The following is a 15,659-nucleotide window of genomic DNA, read 5'->3' on the forward strand; positions in this document are numbered from 1 at the left end:
ACATGGAAAAAAGAAGTTTCCTCTTACTTATGCATCTTCCCTGGAAATGGCTGCAGCCCCCAGCTTACCTTAATGCGGCTGAGGGTGCTGGTGACCATGACCACTTGACTGTCACCTGGGAAAAGCCAGCCCATGGTTATCGCTGGTGTGCCTGGGAAGAAGGAAAGATGATAATCATTGTCATCAGTTCCTATGGTTTGCAAAGTCCCTTCAGACATTTTTTTTAGTGTGACCGCCTTAAAAACTGCAAGTACAGGGCTTCCCTGGTGGCACAGTGGTTAAGAATCCACCTGCCAATGCAGGGGACACGGGTTTGAGGCCTGGTCCGGGAAGATCCCACATGCGGCGGAGCAACTAAGCCTGTGCGCCACAACTACTGAGCCCACATGCCACAACTACTGAAGCCTGTGCGCCTAGAGCCCATGCTCCGCAAGAAGAGAAGCCACCTGCAATGAGAAGCCCGCGCACCGCAATAAAGAGCAGCCCTTGCTTGCCGCAACTAGAGAAAGCCCGTGCGCACCAACGCAGCCAAAAATAAATGAATAAAAATAAATTTTTTTTAAAAACTGCAAGTACATATACTTAGCCTTATACAAAAGTGAGAAAATTGAGATTCAGAAAGACTAGATTGTGCATAACAGCAAGAACAGTATTAAAACCCAAACCCAAGGAGAGAGAAAATAGTAATGGTTGTCCACTTTTTCCGTGTGCCCCCTGGTCCCAGTACAAACATGTAGCATGGCCTTTGTGACCTTATTACTCTGTTTATGTGTCTCTCTTCCCCTGCCAGGCTGTAGATCCTTGAGGAAGCATCACCTTTGAACCCCCAGTCAACGCTTAACACAAAACTTGGCACACGGCCGGCACATAAAAGAATGTGTTGAATAAATGAGAAAAGAAATCGGAAAATAGGAAAGTGAGTGTGTTTTTCTTCTTCTTTTTTTTTTTTTTTTTTTCTTTTTCTAACGTGTAGAAAAGTCTCTCTACTTCTCCTGCAAGTCCTTAGGCCGTGGGAACATGTTCCTCTCTTGGGCTCAATTACGGAGTCCACAGTTAGATGGAAGGAAGCAGCTGAGTGCCAGCAAGATTCAGGGAGTCTCCAGGCAGGTAGAGCTGGCCAGGGAGGCGTTGTGGAAAGGGGAGTAGAGCAAAACGCCTCTGGAAATCATTCCAGGATCCACTCAGGGAGATGTGTGCCAGAGTCCGACCAAACCGTCTATTGTAGTCTGGGCTCTGACCACGCAGGGCTGTATCAGCGAATGTAAGCAGCCAGCACCGGATCCGGAGGCGGATACATGAGCCGTGTAGATGCCACAGCCTCCGTCCAGCAGGCACCATATGCCTCACATCCTCAAGCAGATAATCAAACACATCCTGCACTTGATGACGCTTCTGAAGGAGCAAAATGACCCAGCTTGAGCAAACCCTTTTAAAAAACATTTTTGCATAAAAGCCTGTTTTAGACATTAATAACTGCCACCAGCTTACCCTTTTTTCCCCTACCTCAAAACTGGGCACTTTTCCCAACTTCACCAATACTCCTCCCAGCTTCATAACTCTGATCATTTTGTTTTGTTTTATTTTAATTTTAATTTGAAGATGTCAAATATACACAAAAGTAGAAAAACTCATAGAATACACCCTCATGTACTCATAACCTAGTTTCAATAATTATCATCTCGTGGTCAGTCTGGTCTCACCTATACCCCACCCTCTCCCACCCTCATCCCTACATTTGACTATTTTGAATCAAATCCCAGACATTATATCATTTCATCCATAAATATTTCAGTATTTGTCTCCAGAGATAAGGGCTCTTTTTTAAAGCATTTCTGGCACCATGTTTAACCTTCTTCTTCATTCTTCACATCCAGTTTATCAATAACTCACAATAGTTCTTTTTCCATCATGGCATTTCCCTTTTGTTTGTTTGTATTTCTGCAAATCTCAAGGTGATCTTTGTTCTCCGCTTAGAAGACTGAAAATGCCTCCTGCTCAGTGTCTTTTTTTTTTTTTAACCTTTTATTTTACACTGGCGTATAGGTGATTAACAGTGTTGTATTGGTTTCAGGTGTACAGCAAAGTGATTCAGTTATACATATACATGTATCTATTATTTTTCAGATTCTTTTGTCATTTAGGTTGTTACGTATTATTGAGCAGAGTTCCCTGTCCTGCTCAGTGTCTTGACTCCAATCTCTCCCCTCTACAAGCTGCCTTGTGTTAGGCAGCCATTCTCATTTTCCGTCCACACCATCTCGTTATCCATTTTTCAAGAATCCATGGTGGAGACTTCTGTTTCCTGTAACTAGTACTAGACTAGTTCTCCTGTCAAAACACCTTAAAACCAGACAAAACATATGATGCAACTGTTTTCACAAATCACATACAAAATCACAAAACTGATTTCTTGAGAGAAGGAAAATTCACAAGTTGAGCCCCCAGCTCTACACCAGGGAACAATTTCCTAACTGGGTGGTAGTAAGCTGGAGACCAAGCAGAGCACAGAAGTCCCTGTTAGCTGAGTAGGCAGAGGTCAGAGTTTGGGGCAACTGGAATGGATTCTATGAGGTGAGGCATTGTTGAAGAAGCTATGCAGAGGGGTCCTCAGAAGTCCATGTGGGGATCTCTACACGTGCTTAGCCAGGGACTGAACTACACACGGGCAGGGAGAGTTCAGATAAGGGGAACCAGAATTTGGCTATTCTGGGGTTACGAGCAGAATAGAAATACCAGAGGGTAAGCAGAGTTGGGGGATATTGTCAGCAAGTGTGGAGAGACCTTAATAATACCTGTTCACAGCCCAGGCACCCAGCTGAGACACCAGAAATACTACTCCTCAGGAATAAGAATCATGTCCCAGAGTAAGGCTTACAAAAACCTGCCATACCAAAGTCTAAAACCAGAAGAAACAGTGACTGGCTGTTGAGTCCAACAAGTTACAGTTTTTATGCTTTGAAAACACGCTGAGATTTTCACAGATATATTTTCACCCAAGAAAGCATAAAACCAAGCCTTAGGCAAGTTCAAAACCAAGCCTCACCCAAGTTCAAGGTGATCTGCTGGTAATCCTGCTACCTACTAAAACAAAAATCAACAGAGGAATATCACAATACCCAGTCTCAACACTGATTAACCCACAACATCCAATATTCAATCAAAAATAACTACACATGCACACATACACACACACATACATACAAATTGAAATGTAATACATAGTAAAGAAAAAAAGCAGGTAGTAGAAGCCAGCCTGGAAGTATTCCACATAAGTAGTTTATGAGACAAAGAAACTGTTATAAATATATTCAAAGAATTAAAGGAAGATACATCCAAATCATAAAGGAAAACATGGTTTTAATAAATGAAAAGACATATAATCTCAACAGAGTAAAGGGAAACCATTAACAAATGGAAACTCAAGAACTGAAAAGTACAATAACAGAAATGAAAAATTCACTGCACTGGCTTCAACAAATTCAAAGTGGCAGAAGAGAAATTCAGTGAACTTGAAGATAAATCAATAGAAATTATCCAATTTGAAGAAGAAAGAGAAAAAAGAGATTGAATTAAAATGAACAGAGCCTCAAAGATCCAAGGACAATATTAAACAGTCTAACATATGTGTAATTGGAGTCCCATAAGGAGAAGAAGGTGATAATGGGTCAGGAAGATTTTTTTTTTAATAAATTTATTTATTTATTTATTTTTGGCTGTGTTGGGTCTTCATTCCTGCGTGTGGGCTTTCTCTAGTTGTGGGGAGCAGGGGCTACTCTTCATTGTGGTGCACGGGCTCCTCACCTCGGTGGCTTCTCTCGTTGCAGAGCACAGGCTCTAGGCATGCGGGCTCAGTAGTTGTGGCTCGCAGGCTCTAGAGTGCAGGCTCAGTAGTTGTGGCACACGGGCTTAGCTGCTCTGCAGCATGTGGGATCTTCCCAAACCAGGGCTTGAACCCGTGTTCCCTGCATTGGCAGGTGGATTCTTAACCACTGTGCCACCAGGGACGCTCCGGACAGGAAGATTATTTGAGGTAACGTCAGAGCGCAGCTGAGCTGGGAGAGAGAGAGAGCTGAGCTCTCAGGTTTTCAAGGAGCAGATTAAAGCAATAAGCCCATAAATGAAAGAGTTAAGCCTTTAATCACTTACTGTGATGGGATACACAGGAAGCTAAATCTGGAGAAAGGAAAAAGTCTCCTTTGTTTTATTTTTCCCCATGAAATGGCACAGCAGTCAAGGGTCAGGTGGATCAGAGCAGACATGGAGATTGTCTCACAGTGGAGAAAGTCTCCAACACAAGTCTCCCACAATTTTATGGACCTTGAGGTCAGGGGAAGGGAGACAGGGAAAAGCCAGGACTGGAAAAATAGTGGGCACTGGGTCAGAATGGGGAAAGATGTCTTTAAAGTTTTTCCCTCTTGCCTTCATAAGGAGACCTCAGCAGAGGCACCTGAGGAAGACCTCTGCCCAAGATAAAGAGATCTAAGAATGAAGGTGTTGGGCTAGAAATGCAAATATTCAAAGAGAATGGCCGGGGGCCAGAGTCCTTGGTTGCAACTCCCTCTAGGTCCCATAATGCATTGCCTTGCACCATGTCTGGGTGAAGAGGGCAGCCTGTTCGGAAAAGCTGTTGTAATTGCCTATGGTCAGGCCTAAAATAGCACACATGTGTTTTTAACCAGAAACTGGACTCCTCAGAAATAAATAGCTGAAAATTTTCCATACTTGATGAAAAATTTCAGCTTAAAGATCCAAGAAGCTCAGTGAGCCACAGCAAGATAAAGACAAAGAACACCACAGATACATACAGGCATATCTCGTTTTATTTCAATTCACTTTATTGCACTTTGTAGATATTGTGTGGGTATTTTTTACAGATTGGAGGTTTGTGGCAGCCCTGTGTCTAACCCGTCTATTGGCACCATTTTTCCAACAGCATGCTCACTTTGTGTCTGCGTCACAATTTAGTAATTCTCACAATATTTCAAACTTTTTCATTATTATCTTTGTTATGGTGATCTGAGATCAGTGATCTTTTTTTTTCTTTTTTTTTTCTTTTTTTTAACATCTTTATTGGAGTATAATTGCTTTACAATGGTGTGTTAGTTTCTGCTTTATAACAAAGTGAATCAGTTATACATATACATATGTTCCAACATCTCTTCCCTCTTGTGTCTCCCTCCCTCCCACCCTCCTTATCCCACCCCTCTAGGTGGTCACAAAGCACCGAGCTGATCTCCCTGTGCTATGCGGCTGCTTCCCACTAGCTATCTATTTTACATTTGGTAGTGTATATATGTCTATGCCACTCTCCCACTTTGTCACAGCTTACCCTTCCCCCTCCCATATCCTCAAGTCCATTCTCTAGTAGATCAGTGATCTTTGATGTTACTACATAATTGTTTCAGGGCACCACGAACAATACCCATACAGGATAGCAAATTTAATGGATAAATGTGTGTGTTCTGACTGCTCCACCAACAGGCTCTTACCCCATCTGTCTCCTTCTCCTTTGGCCTCCCTATTGCGTGAGACACAGCAATATTGAAATTAGGCCTCTAAGCGTTCACGTGAAAGGAAGAGTCGCACATCTCTCAAAATGACTAAGCTTAGTGAGGAAGGCATGTCAAAAGCCAAGTTAGAATGAAAGCTAGGCCTCTTGTGCGAAACAGACAAGCTGCGGATGCAAAGGAAAAGTTTCTGAAGGAAATTAAAAGTGCTACCCCAGTGAACATACAAATGATAAGAAAGCAAAACAGCCTTATTCCTGATATGGAGAAAGTTTTGGTGGTCTGGATAGAAGATCGAACCAGCTACAACATTCTCTTAAGACAAAGCCTAATCCAGAGCAACGCCCTAACTCTCTTTAGTTCTATGAAGGCTGAGGAAGGTGAGGAAGCCACAGAAGAAAAGTTTGAAGTTAGCAGTGGTTGGTTCATGAGGTTGAAGAAAAGAAGCTATCTCCATAACACAAAAGTGCAAGGTGAAGCATCAAGTCCTGATGTAGAAGCTGTAGCAAGTTATCCAGAAGATCTAGCTAAGATAATTAAGGTGACTATACTAAACAACAGAGTCTCTATGTAGACGAAACAGCCTTCTATTGGAAGAAGATGCCATCTAGGACTTCTATAGCTAGAGAGGAAAAGTCAATGCCTGGCTTCAAGGCTTCAAAGTACAGGCTAACTCTCTCATTAGGAGCTAATGCAGCTGGTGAGTTTAAGTTGAAATCGATGCTCATTTATCATTTTGAAAATCCTAGGGCCCTTAAGAATTATGCCAAATCTACTCTGCCTGTGCTCTACAAACTGAAAGACAAAGACTGGATGACAGCACATCTATTGACAACATGATAGATATTTTAAGCCCATCGTTGAGACTTACTGCTCAGAAAAAAAGATTCCTTTGAAAATATTACTGCTCATTGACAATGCATCTGGTCACCCAAGAACTTTGATAGAGAGGTACAATGAAATTAATGTTTACATGCCTGACAACATCCATTCTGCAGCCCATGGATCAAGGCGTCATTTGGACTTTCGAGTACTATTATTTAAGAAATATATTTTGTATGGCTATAGCTGCCAGAGATAGTGATTCCTCTGATGGATCTCGGCAAAGTAAATTGAAAACCTTCTGGAACGGATTCACCCTTCTAAATGCCATTAAAAACTTTTGTGATTCATGGGAAGAGATCAAAATACCAACATTAACAGGAGTTTGGAAGAAGTTGATTCCAAACCTCATGGATGACTTTGAGGGGTTCAATACTTCAGTGGAGGAAATAACTGCAGATGTGGTAAAAATAGCAAGAGAACTAGAATTATAACTGGAGCCTGAAGATGGGACTGAGTTGCTGCAATCTCATTATAAACTTAAATGGATGAGGATGTTGCTTCCTATGGACGAGCAAAGAAAGTGGTTTCTTAAAATGGAAACTACTCCTGGTGAAGACGCTGTGAAGTTGGTTGAAATGACAACATAGTGTTTAAATTATTACATAAGCTTAGTTGATAAAGCAGCAGCAGGGTCTGAGATGCTTGACTCCAATTTTGAAAGAAGTTCTACTGTGGGTCAAATGGTATCAAACAGCACTGCATGCTATAGAGAAATCGTTCATGAAAGGAAGAGTCCATCGATGCAGCAAGCTTCACTGCGGTCTTATTTTAAGAAATTACCACGGCCACCCCAACCTTCAGTAACCACATTCCTGATCAGTCAGCAGCCACCAACACAGAAGCAAGACCCTCCACCAGCAAAAAGATTATGACTCCCTGAAGGCTCAGATGATGGTTAGCAATTTTTAGCAATAAAGCATTTTTTAATTAAAATGTATGTACATTGTTTTTTAGGCGTAAAGCTATTGCACACTTAACAGACTAAAATATAGTGTAAATATAACTTTTACATGCACCAGGAAACCAAAAAGTTCAAGTAACTCTCTTTACTGTGTTATTCATTTTATTGCAGTGGTCTGGAAACAAACCTGCAGTATCTCCGAGGTCTGCCTATATTTCATAGTCAAACTGTTGAAAATCAAGGATAAAGAGAAAACTTTGAGAACAGTCAGAGAATAAAAGACCCGACAAACAGGGAAACAATAATACAAATGATGGCTGAGTTATCGTCAGATAAAAAGGAGGAGGCAAGGAAGAAAAAGAAGAATGGAGGCCAGAAGACAATGGAATCACATCTTTAAATACTGAAAAGAAAAGATGATCAACCCCAAATTTTGTATCAGGCAAAAATATCCTTCTGGAGTGAAGAAAGACATTTTCAGATAAAAGAAAGCTGAGAGAATTTGTAGCCAGCACACTTACACTAAAAGAAACACCAGAAGATGTTCCGTAGTCTTGGGAAATGATACCAGATGGAAACTTGGATCTATTAGAAGGAATGAAGAACACTAGAATTGGTAAGTGGATAAACATGAAACACTCCTTTATTTTCTTCTCATAATCTCTTTAATAGAAAACTATTTCAGGACTTCCTTGTGGTCCAGTGGTTGAGAATCCGCCTTACAGTGCAGGGGACGCAAGTCTGATCCCTGGTCGGGGAACTAAGATCCCACATGCCACAGGGCAGCTAAGCCTGCACACCACAACTACTGAGCCCGAGTGCTGCAACTACTGAGCCCACGTGCTCTGGAGACTTCGTGCCACATCTAAGACCTGAGAAAGGAAGGAAAGAAGAAGGAAGGAAGGGAGGGAGGGAGGGAGGAAGGAAGGAAGAAAGAAAGAAAACTATTTCAAGCATAGTTGTACTGTGAGGTGGTATTTACAATTTATGTAGAAGTAGAAGAGATGGCAAAATAGAACAAAGGTTGGGAGAAAGGTAAATGGGATTACACTGTTGTGAGATTATTAAATTTGTCATGTGAGAATTAGTGAGTAAGAATTATCAGGTTTGAAGTAGTATATGAGGACTAAGAAGGGGGAAGTGTGTAGGAGTGAGAAGTGGGACATGGGACTCCAGCACCTGACAATTACAGGCTCACCTAATACAAACTAAAGGTCTGACTCCTGTCCAGGATGTTTGGATTTTGCTGATTTTTCCTAAGAAGACTTGAGACCAAAAAAAAACAAAAAAAAACAAAACCAAAAAACCTAGCTCATGATTAAATTACAGGCTATGGAATTTGAACTGTGGAGTAGAAATCTCTACCACCACCTCCTTAAGTCACACATACAGACCACAGCTTGCTGAGCTGAGGTAAGTGTCCAGACCTGATTCCAGCTTTTAATTTACCACAATCTTCAATTTATCAGAACCTCCTTTCACATACTCTCTGAGATAAATAACAGTAGAACTTAGTGTTTTATCTTCTACTGTATATAGTCATGTATTCTATTGTTTATTATATATAAATATATATAACATATAAAAATATATCTCCTATTATGTTTTATTACAATGTATTAAAATTATGCACATGGTATGATATGTTATCTTCTAATCTATTGTATATTATTGTATCAACTACTGTAAATCACAGCATTTTCTACCACAGGCTTGGGAAAAACATGCCTGTAACAGACAATGAGCAGGGCATGGAGCATTCCCAGGAGTCAGCACAGCAGGAAAGGACAGAGAGGTTCTTCATCGATTCTTAGAAGCTAAGCCCTGGAGCTGGTCAATGTAACCTGGGAGGAATAACGTTATCACGATGACTAAACATTAACTCAAAACTTGAAGCAAAAATAAAAGAACTTGGGACTTTGCTAGTGGTCCAGTGGTTAAGACTCTGCGCTCCCAAAGCAGGGGGCCTGGGTTCCACCCCTGGTCAGGAAACTAGAGCCCGCATGCTGCAACTAGGACCTGATGCAGCCAAATAAATAAATAAATATTATTTTTAAAAAAATAAAATAAAAGAACTTGCTCATCCAACACATAGAAGCAAAGAGGAGAATGGTGGTTTCCAGGGCCTGGGGGGAGGAGGCAACGAGGAGATGTTGACCAAAGGGTGCAAATTTCAGTTATCCAACTTGAAAAAGTTCTGGAAATCTGCTGTACAACCCAAGGCCTGCGACCAGCAACACTGTAATGTATGCTTAAAATTTTGCTAAGGGGATAAACTTTATGTTAAGTGCTTTTACGACAAAAGGAAAACAACAAAAACTATACAACAATGACTACAACAAATAGAGATGAGAGGAAACTTTTGGAGGTGATAGATATTTATGGCATAGATTGTGGTGATGGTTTCACAGGTGTATACTTCCCTGCAAATACATCAAGTTGTACACATTAAATATCTGCAGCTTTTGTATGTCAATCATTCCCCCAAAAAGAGGTTTTAAAAAAAAAAAAGAATAGTAGGCAAGGAGGATTGACAGAAAAAGAGAAAGAAAGAAAGGAAGGAAGGAAGGAAGGAAGGAAGAAGGGAAGGAAGGAAGGAAGGAAGGAAGGAGGGAAGAAAAAGAGTGTGCAGACTTCCCTGGTGGCGCAGTGGTTGAGAATCCGCCTGCCAGTGCAGGGGACACGGGTTCCTGGTCCAGGAAGATCCCACATGCCGCGGAGCAACTAAGCCCCGTGCACCACAACTACTGCGCCTGCGCTCTAGAGCCCGTGAGCCACAACTACTGAGCCTGTGTGCCACAACTACTGAGCCCGTGTGCCACAACTACTGAAGCCTGAGCCTGAGTGCCTAGAGCCCGTGCTCCACAACAAGAGAGGCCATGGCAATGAGAAGCCCCCACACAGCAACGAAGAGTAGCTCCCACTCGCCGCAACTACAGAAAGCCTGCATGCAGCAACAAAGACCCAATACAGACAAAAATTAAAAATAATAAATAAATAAATTTATTTTAATAAATAAATAAATCCTCCAGCACCTGCAGATCTGAGGCTCTGCTGTCCTGCCCAGAATGTTCGAGGTTATATCACGTTAACTGAAACAGCGTAGTCGACTGCAGCCCTGCTGAATGGGCTGGGTCTGGTCCCACCATGACTGGGAATAAGGCTCTGTCTTCATGCCAGCAACACCCCTCAATAAGCCTCGATATCTAGTGCACAGAAGGACCAGTATAGTTAATAACACAGTACTGAATACTGGAAATTTGCTAAGAGAGTAGTTTCAGTTGCTCTTACCACAAACGAAACAAAACAAAAAAGATAACTATGTGAGGAGATAAGTAAATTGGCTTGACTGCAGTAATCATTTCACTGTGTATATGCATATCAAATCATCACATTGTACACCTTAAATATACACAATTTTTATCTTTAAAAATTAAGTTAGGGCTTCCCTGGTGGTGCAGTGGTTGAGAATCTGCCTGCCAATGCAGGGGACACGGGTTCGAGCCCTGGTCTGGAAAGATCCCACATGCCGCGGAGCAACTGGGCCCGTGAGCCACAGCTACTGAGCCTGCATGTCTGGAGCCTGTGCTCCGCAACAAGAGAGTCCGCGATAGTGGGAGGCCTGCGCACCGCGATGAAGAGTGGCCCCCGCTTGCCACAACTAGAGAAAGCCCTCGTACAGAAACGAAAACCCAACACAGCCATAAATTAATTAATTAATTAATTAAAATCCAGTAGAGCAAGCCACCTCTCATTTAAAAAAAAAAAAAAAATGAAGTTAACTTTTAAAAGGAGGTGTAAGTCTTCCACCTCCCATTGTGGGCACAAACAAGTGCCCTGGTTGTTGTTTATAAATAACGGGCAGCTGGGGGCACTGGACAGTCAGGCTCCACAGCTGACATCACTCCAAAGGGAGCTGACAGCTGACAGTGGGTGGTCCTCCCGGGACAGTAGTGGGACTACCTCAGGCAGCCTGGCTTCTGAGCAGCATCCTGAACAGGCCACCTTGCTTCGGCAAAGAGGCTGTGGTTTCTCAGGCTCTCTTTCTACACCATCCCGTGTCTCCCCTTCGCTCTCTAGCCCTCTGTGTCTGTGTCAGATGTCTTCCATTCACTCCTTCGGATCCACTCTGCATCCTCCTCCACCCATCTCTGTGAACAGCAGTTCTTTCCCATGGAGACTACATCAACGAGGTCCCTCGCCCTCTGGTTTCCAGTTGAAGTCAGCCCTTGGGAAGCACCAGCAGGAAAGAAGAGAATGAGGGTGGGCATGTATTACTTCCACGCTCCTGTGTGGGTCACTGCAGACTAACTCTATGCTCAACCGAAGGGGGCTCTCCATGTAGCTGTTCTCACTGGTGCCAGGAACGGCTCCCTCCCATGCTCCTTCGTGCCTGGCGGTGGTGATATCTCCGGTGTTGTCCCCTTGGGACACTGCACTGTCCTTTCTTGCTCGCCCTACACTCTACCCTCCTCTTTGTAAATAGTACCTTTATTAAATTCCCAAGGCACCTAATTTAAGGTGCCATGCTTCCTTCTTGGCCCCTGACCCATACAGCACCAGACTCAGAGCAGAGAAATCTCAGTGTTCTATCCTCATCTTTGGCCAGTGACTGCCTTTTTTTCTTTTGAGGCAGATTTTGATTCAGATTCCCTGACGACTGACCTGTGTAGGCCCTCAAATGAGCTGAAGAGATTTGGTAAGTGCGGAGTACAGAGAGATGCGTGGATGATGCTTTGCTCCTCCCCTTCCCTAAAAGGCCCTGCCTAGTCTGCCTCCCTCCCCTCTGGCCACACTGGTCCCCTTGATGACCCCTGAACAGCAGGCACAACCCGCTTCAGGCTTCACCATTCCTGTTCCCTCTGTCTGGAATATTCTTCCCCCAGAAATCCATATGGCTAGTTCCCTCACCAGCTTCAGATCTTTTCCTCAAATGTGACCTTTTCCATTAGACTTCCCTCCCTATTGAAAATAGCCCCCACCCCAGCATCCTCATCTCCTTCCCTGCTTTATGCATTTGTCACTTTCTAATGTACTCTATAAGCACTTATTTTATTGATCATACATATACACCCTCGCACAAACGCTCTCTGAAATGCTCCATGAAGGCATGGATTTTTGTCTGTTTTGCACAATTATATCCCCAATAACCAGAACAGAATCTGATATGCTATTTTTCAAACAAGTAAAATCCTGGTTCCAGAGGGAGATGTGTAGAAGGGATTCCACACCAGTGACCATTTTTGTCCCCAAACTTCTAATCAGTCTCCGCGTGAAACCAGTTCTTGCCAACTGCCATCTGCAGTTAAGAGTCCACACCTCACCTACGACTTTCTGCAGAAGAGAGAACATGAGCTGTGCTGTGTGGCACGTCTGGTCACATCCAGTCTGGCTGCATACATGGGAAGCTGATGACTCGCTCTTTCCTGTCTCCATTTCAGAAGTCGACGATGTGCTGGAACACTAAAGCGTCTCTTCATCTGGGACTCTGACCCTATTGATCCTGGAATGAAATATACGCTTTGAGCAGATAGAGCCGTTCACACTCTGTTCATTTTGAAAGCTCCTACTACATGCTTGGCTTTGTACCTGAAACTGAGAAAGCAAAGATGAATCAAATATGGTCCTTACCCTCTGGGGGCTCTGACATACCATGCTGGACCTATACAAAGTGAAAGATGAAAGACTGTCTTCTCTAATACGGAATCCACACACTTGATTTCGCCACCTACAGGCAGTGCAACGTCACTAAACTCACAGAGAACGTTCCATACCCAGGAGAACCAAGCTTTGACAAACCTGAATCCCAGGCTCTGAGAAATCAGGGACGTGGTCCATTCCAACAATTGAGATGCCAGGAGAGAAAGTCTAAAGTCCAGGGGAGTTACCGTCACATCCTGGGATTTGCAGCAACCACAGACTCCTGGAGTCAGGAACAGAACCAAGATCTTTCCTCAGGATTGGTTCAAGATGGCAAAGTAGAAGGACATGCTCCCACTCCCTCTTGCGAGAACACCAGAATCACAACTAACTGCTGAACAATAATGGACAGGAAGACATTGGAACTCACCAAAAAAGATACCCCCACATCCAAAGACAAAGGAGAAGCCACAATTAGACGGTAGGAGGGGCGCAATCACAATAAAATCAAATCCCATAACTGCTGGCTGGGTGACTCACAAACTGGAGAACACTTATACCGCAGAAGTCCACCCACTGGAGTGAAGGTTCTGAGCCCCATGTCAGGCTTCCCAACCTGGGGGTCCGGCAATGGGAGGAGGAATTCCTAGAGAATCAGACTTTGAAGGCTAGTGGGATTTGATTGCAGGACTTCGACAGGAGTGGGGAAGAGAGACTCCACTCTTGGAGGGCGCACACGGAATAGTGTGTGCATCGGGACCCAGGGGTAAGAGCAGTGACCCCAGGGGAGACTGAACCAGACCTACCTGCAAGTGTTGGAGGGTCTCCTGCAGAGGCAGGTGGTGGCTGTGGCTCACCGTGGGGACAAGGACACTGACAGAAGAAGTTCTGGGAAGTACTCCTTGGCGTGAGCCCTCCCAGAGTCCGCCATTAGCCCCACCAAAGAGCCCAGGTAGGCTCCAGTGTTGGGTTGCCTCAGGCCAAACAACCAACAGGGAGGGAACTCAGCCCCAACAATCAGCAGTCAAGTGGATTAAAGTTTTACTGAGCTCTGCCCACCAGAGCAAAAGCCAGCTCTACCCACCACCAGACCCTCCCATCAGGAAACTTGCACAAGCCTCTTAGACAGCCTCACCCATCAGAGGGCAGAGAGCAGAAGCAAGAAAAACTACAATCCTGCAGCCTGTGGAACAAACACCGCACTCACAGAAAGATAGACAAAATGAAAAGGCAGAGGACTATGTACCAGATGAAGGAACAAGATAAAACCCCAGAAAAACAACTAAATGAAGTGGAGATAGGCAACATTCCAGAAAAAGAATTCAGAATAATGATAATGAAGATAATCCAGGACCTCAGAAAAAGAATGGAGGCAAAGATCAAGAAGATGCAAGAAATGTTCAACAAAGATCTAGAAGAATTAAAGAACAAACAAACAGACATGAACAATACAATACTGAAATGAAAACTACACTAGAAGGAATCAGTAGCAGAATAACTGAGGCAGAAGAACGGATAAGTGACCTGGAAGACAGAATGGTGGAATTCACTGCTGTGGAACAGAATAAAGAAAAAAGAATGAAAAGAAGTGAAGACAGCCTAAGAGACCTCTGGGACAACATTAAACACAACAACATTCGCATTATAAGGGTCCCAGAAGGAGAAGAGAGAGAGAAAGGACCCGAGAAAATATTTGAAGAGATTATAGTCAAAAACTTCCCTAACATGGGAAAGGAAATAGCCACCCAAGTCCGGGAAGTGCAGAGACAAAAATTAAAGACAAATTAAAGACAAAGAAAAATTATTGAAAGCAACAAGGGAAAAATGACAAATAACATACAAGGGAACTCCCATAAGGATAACAGCTGATTTCTCAGCAGAAACTCTACAAGCCAGAAGGTAATGGCATGATATACTTAAAGTGATGGAAGGGAAGAAGCTACAACCAAGATTACTCTACCCAGAAAGGATCTCATTCAGATTCGATGGAGAAATCAAAAGCTTTACACACAAGCAAAAGCTAAGAGAATTCAGCACCACCAAACCAGCTCTACAACAAATGCTAAAGGAACTTCTCTAAGTGAGAAATACAAGGGAAGAAAAGGACCTATGAAAGAAAACCCAAAACAATTATGAAAATGATAATAGGAACATACACATCGATAATTACCTTAAACGTGAATGGATTAAATGCTCCAACCAAAAGACACAGGCTTGCTGAATGGATACAAAAACAAGACCCATATATATGCTGTCTACAAGAGACCCACTTCAGACCTAGGGACACATACAGACTGAAAGTGAGGGGATGGAAAAAGATATTCCATGCAAATGGAAACCAAAAGAAAGCTGATGTAGCAATACGCATATCAGATAAAATAGACTTTAAAATAAAGAATCTTACAAGAGACAAGGAAGGACACTACATAATGATCAAGGGATCAATCCAAGAAGAAGATATGACAATTATAAATATATATGCACCCAACATAGGATCACCTCAATACATAAGGCAACTGCTAACAGCTATAGAAGAGGAAATCAACAGTAGCACAATAATAGTGGGGGACTTTAACACCTCACTTACACTAATGGACAGATCACGCAAACAGAAAATTAATAAGGAAACACAAGCTTTAAATGACACAATAGACCAGTTAGATTTAATTGATATTTATAGGACATTCCATTCAAAAACAGCAGATTACACTTTCTTCTCAAGTGCG

Source organism: Eubalaena glacialis, chromosome 16 (genome assembly GCF_028564815.1).
Source record: "Eubalaena glacialis isolate mEubGla1 chromosome 16, mEubGla1.1.hap2.+ XY, whole genome shotgun sequence".
Classification (NCBI taxonomy): domain Eukaryota; kingdom Metazoa; phylum Chordata; class Mammalia; order Artiodactyla; family Balaenidae; genus Eubalaena; species Eubalaena glacialis.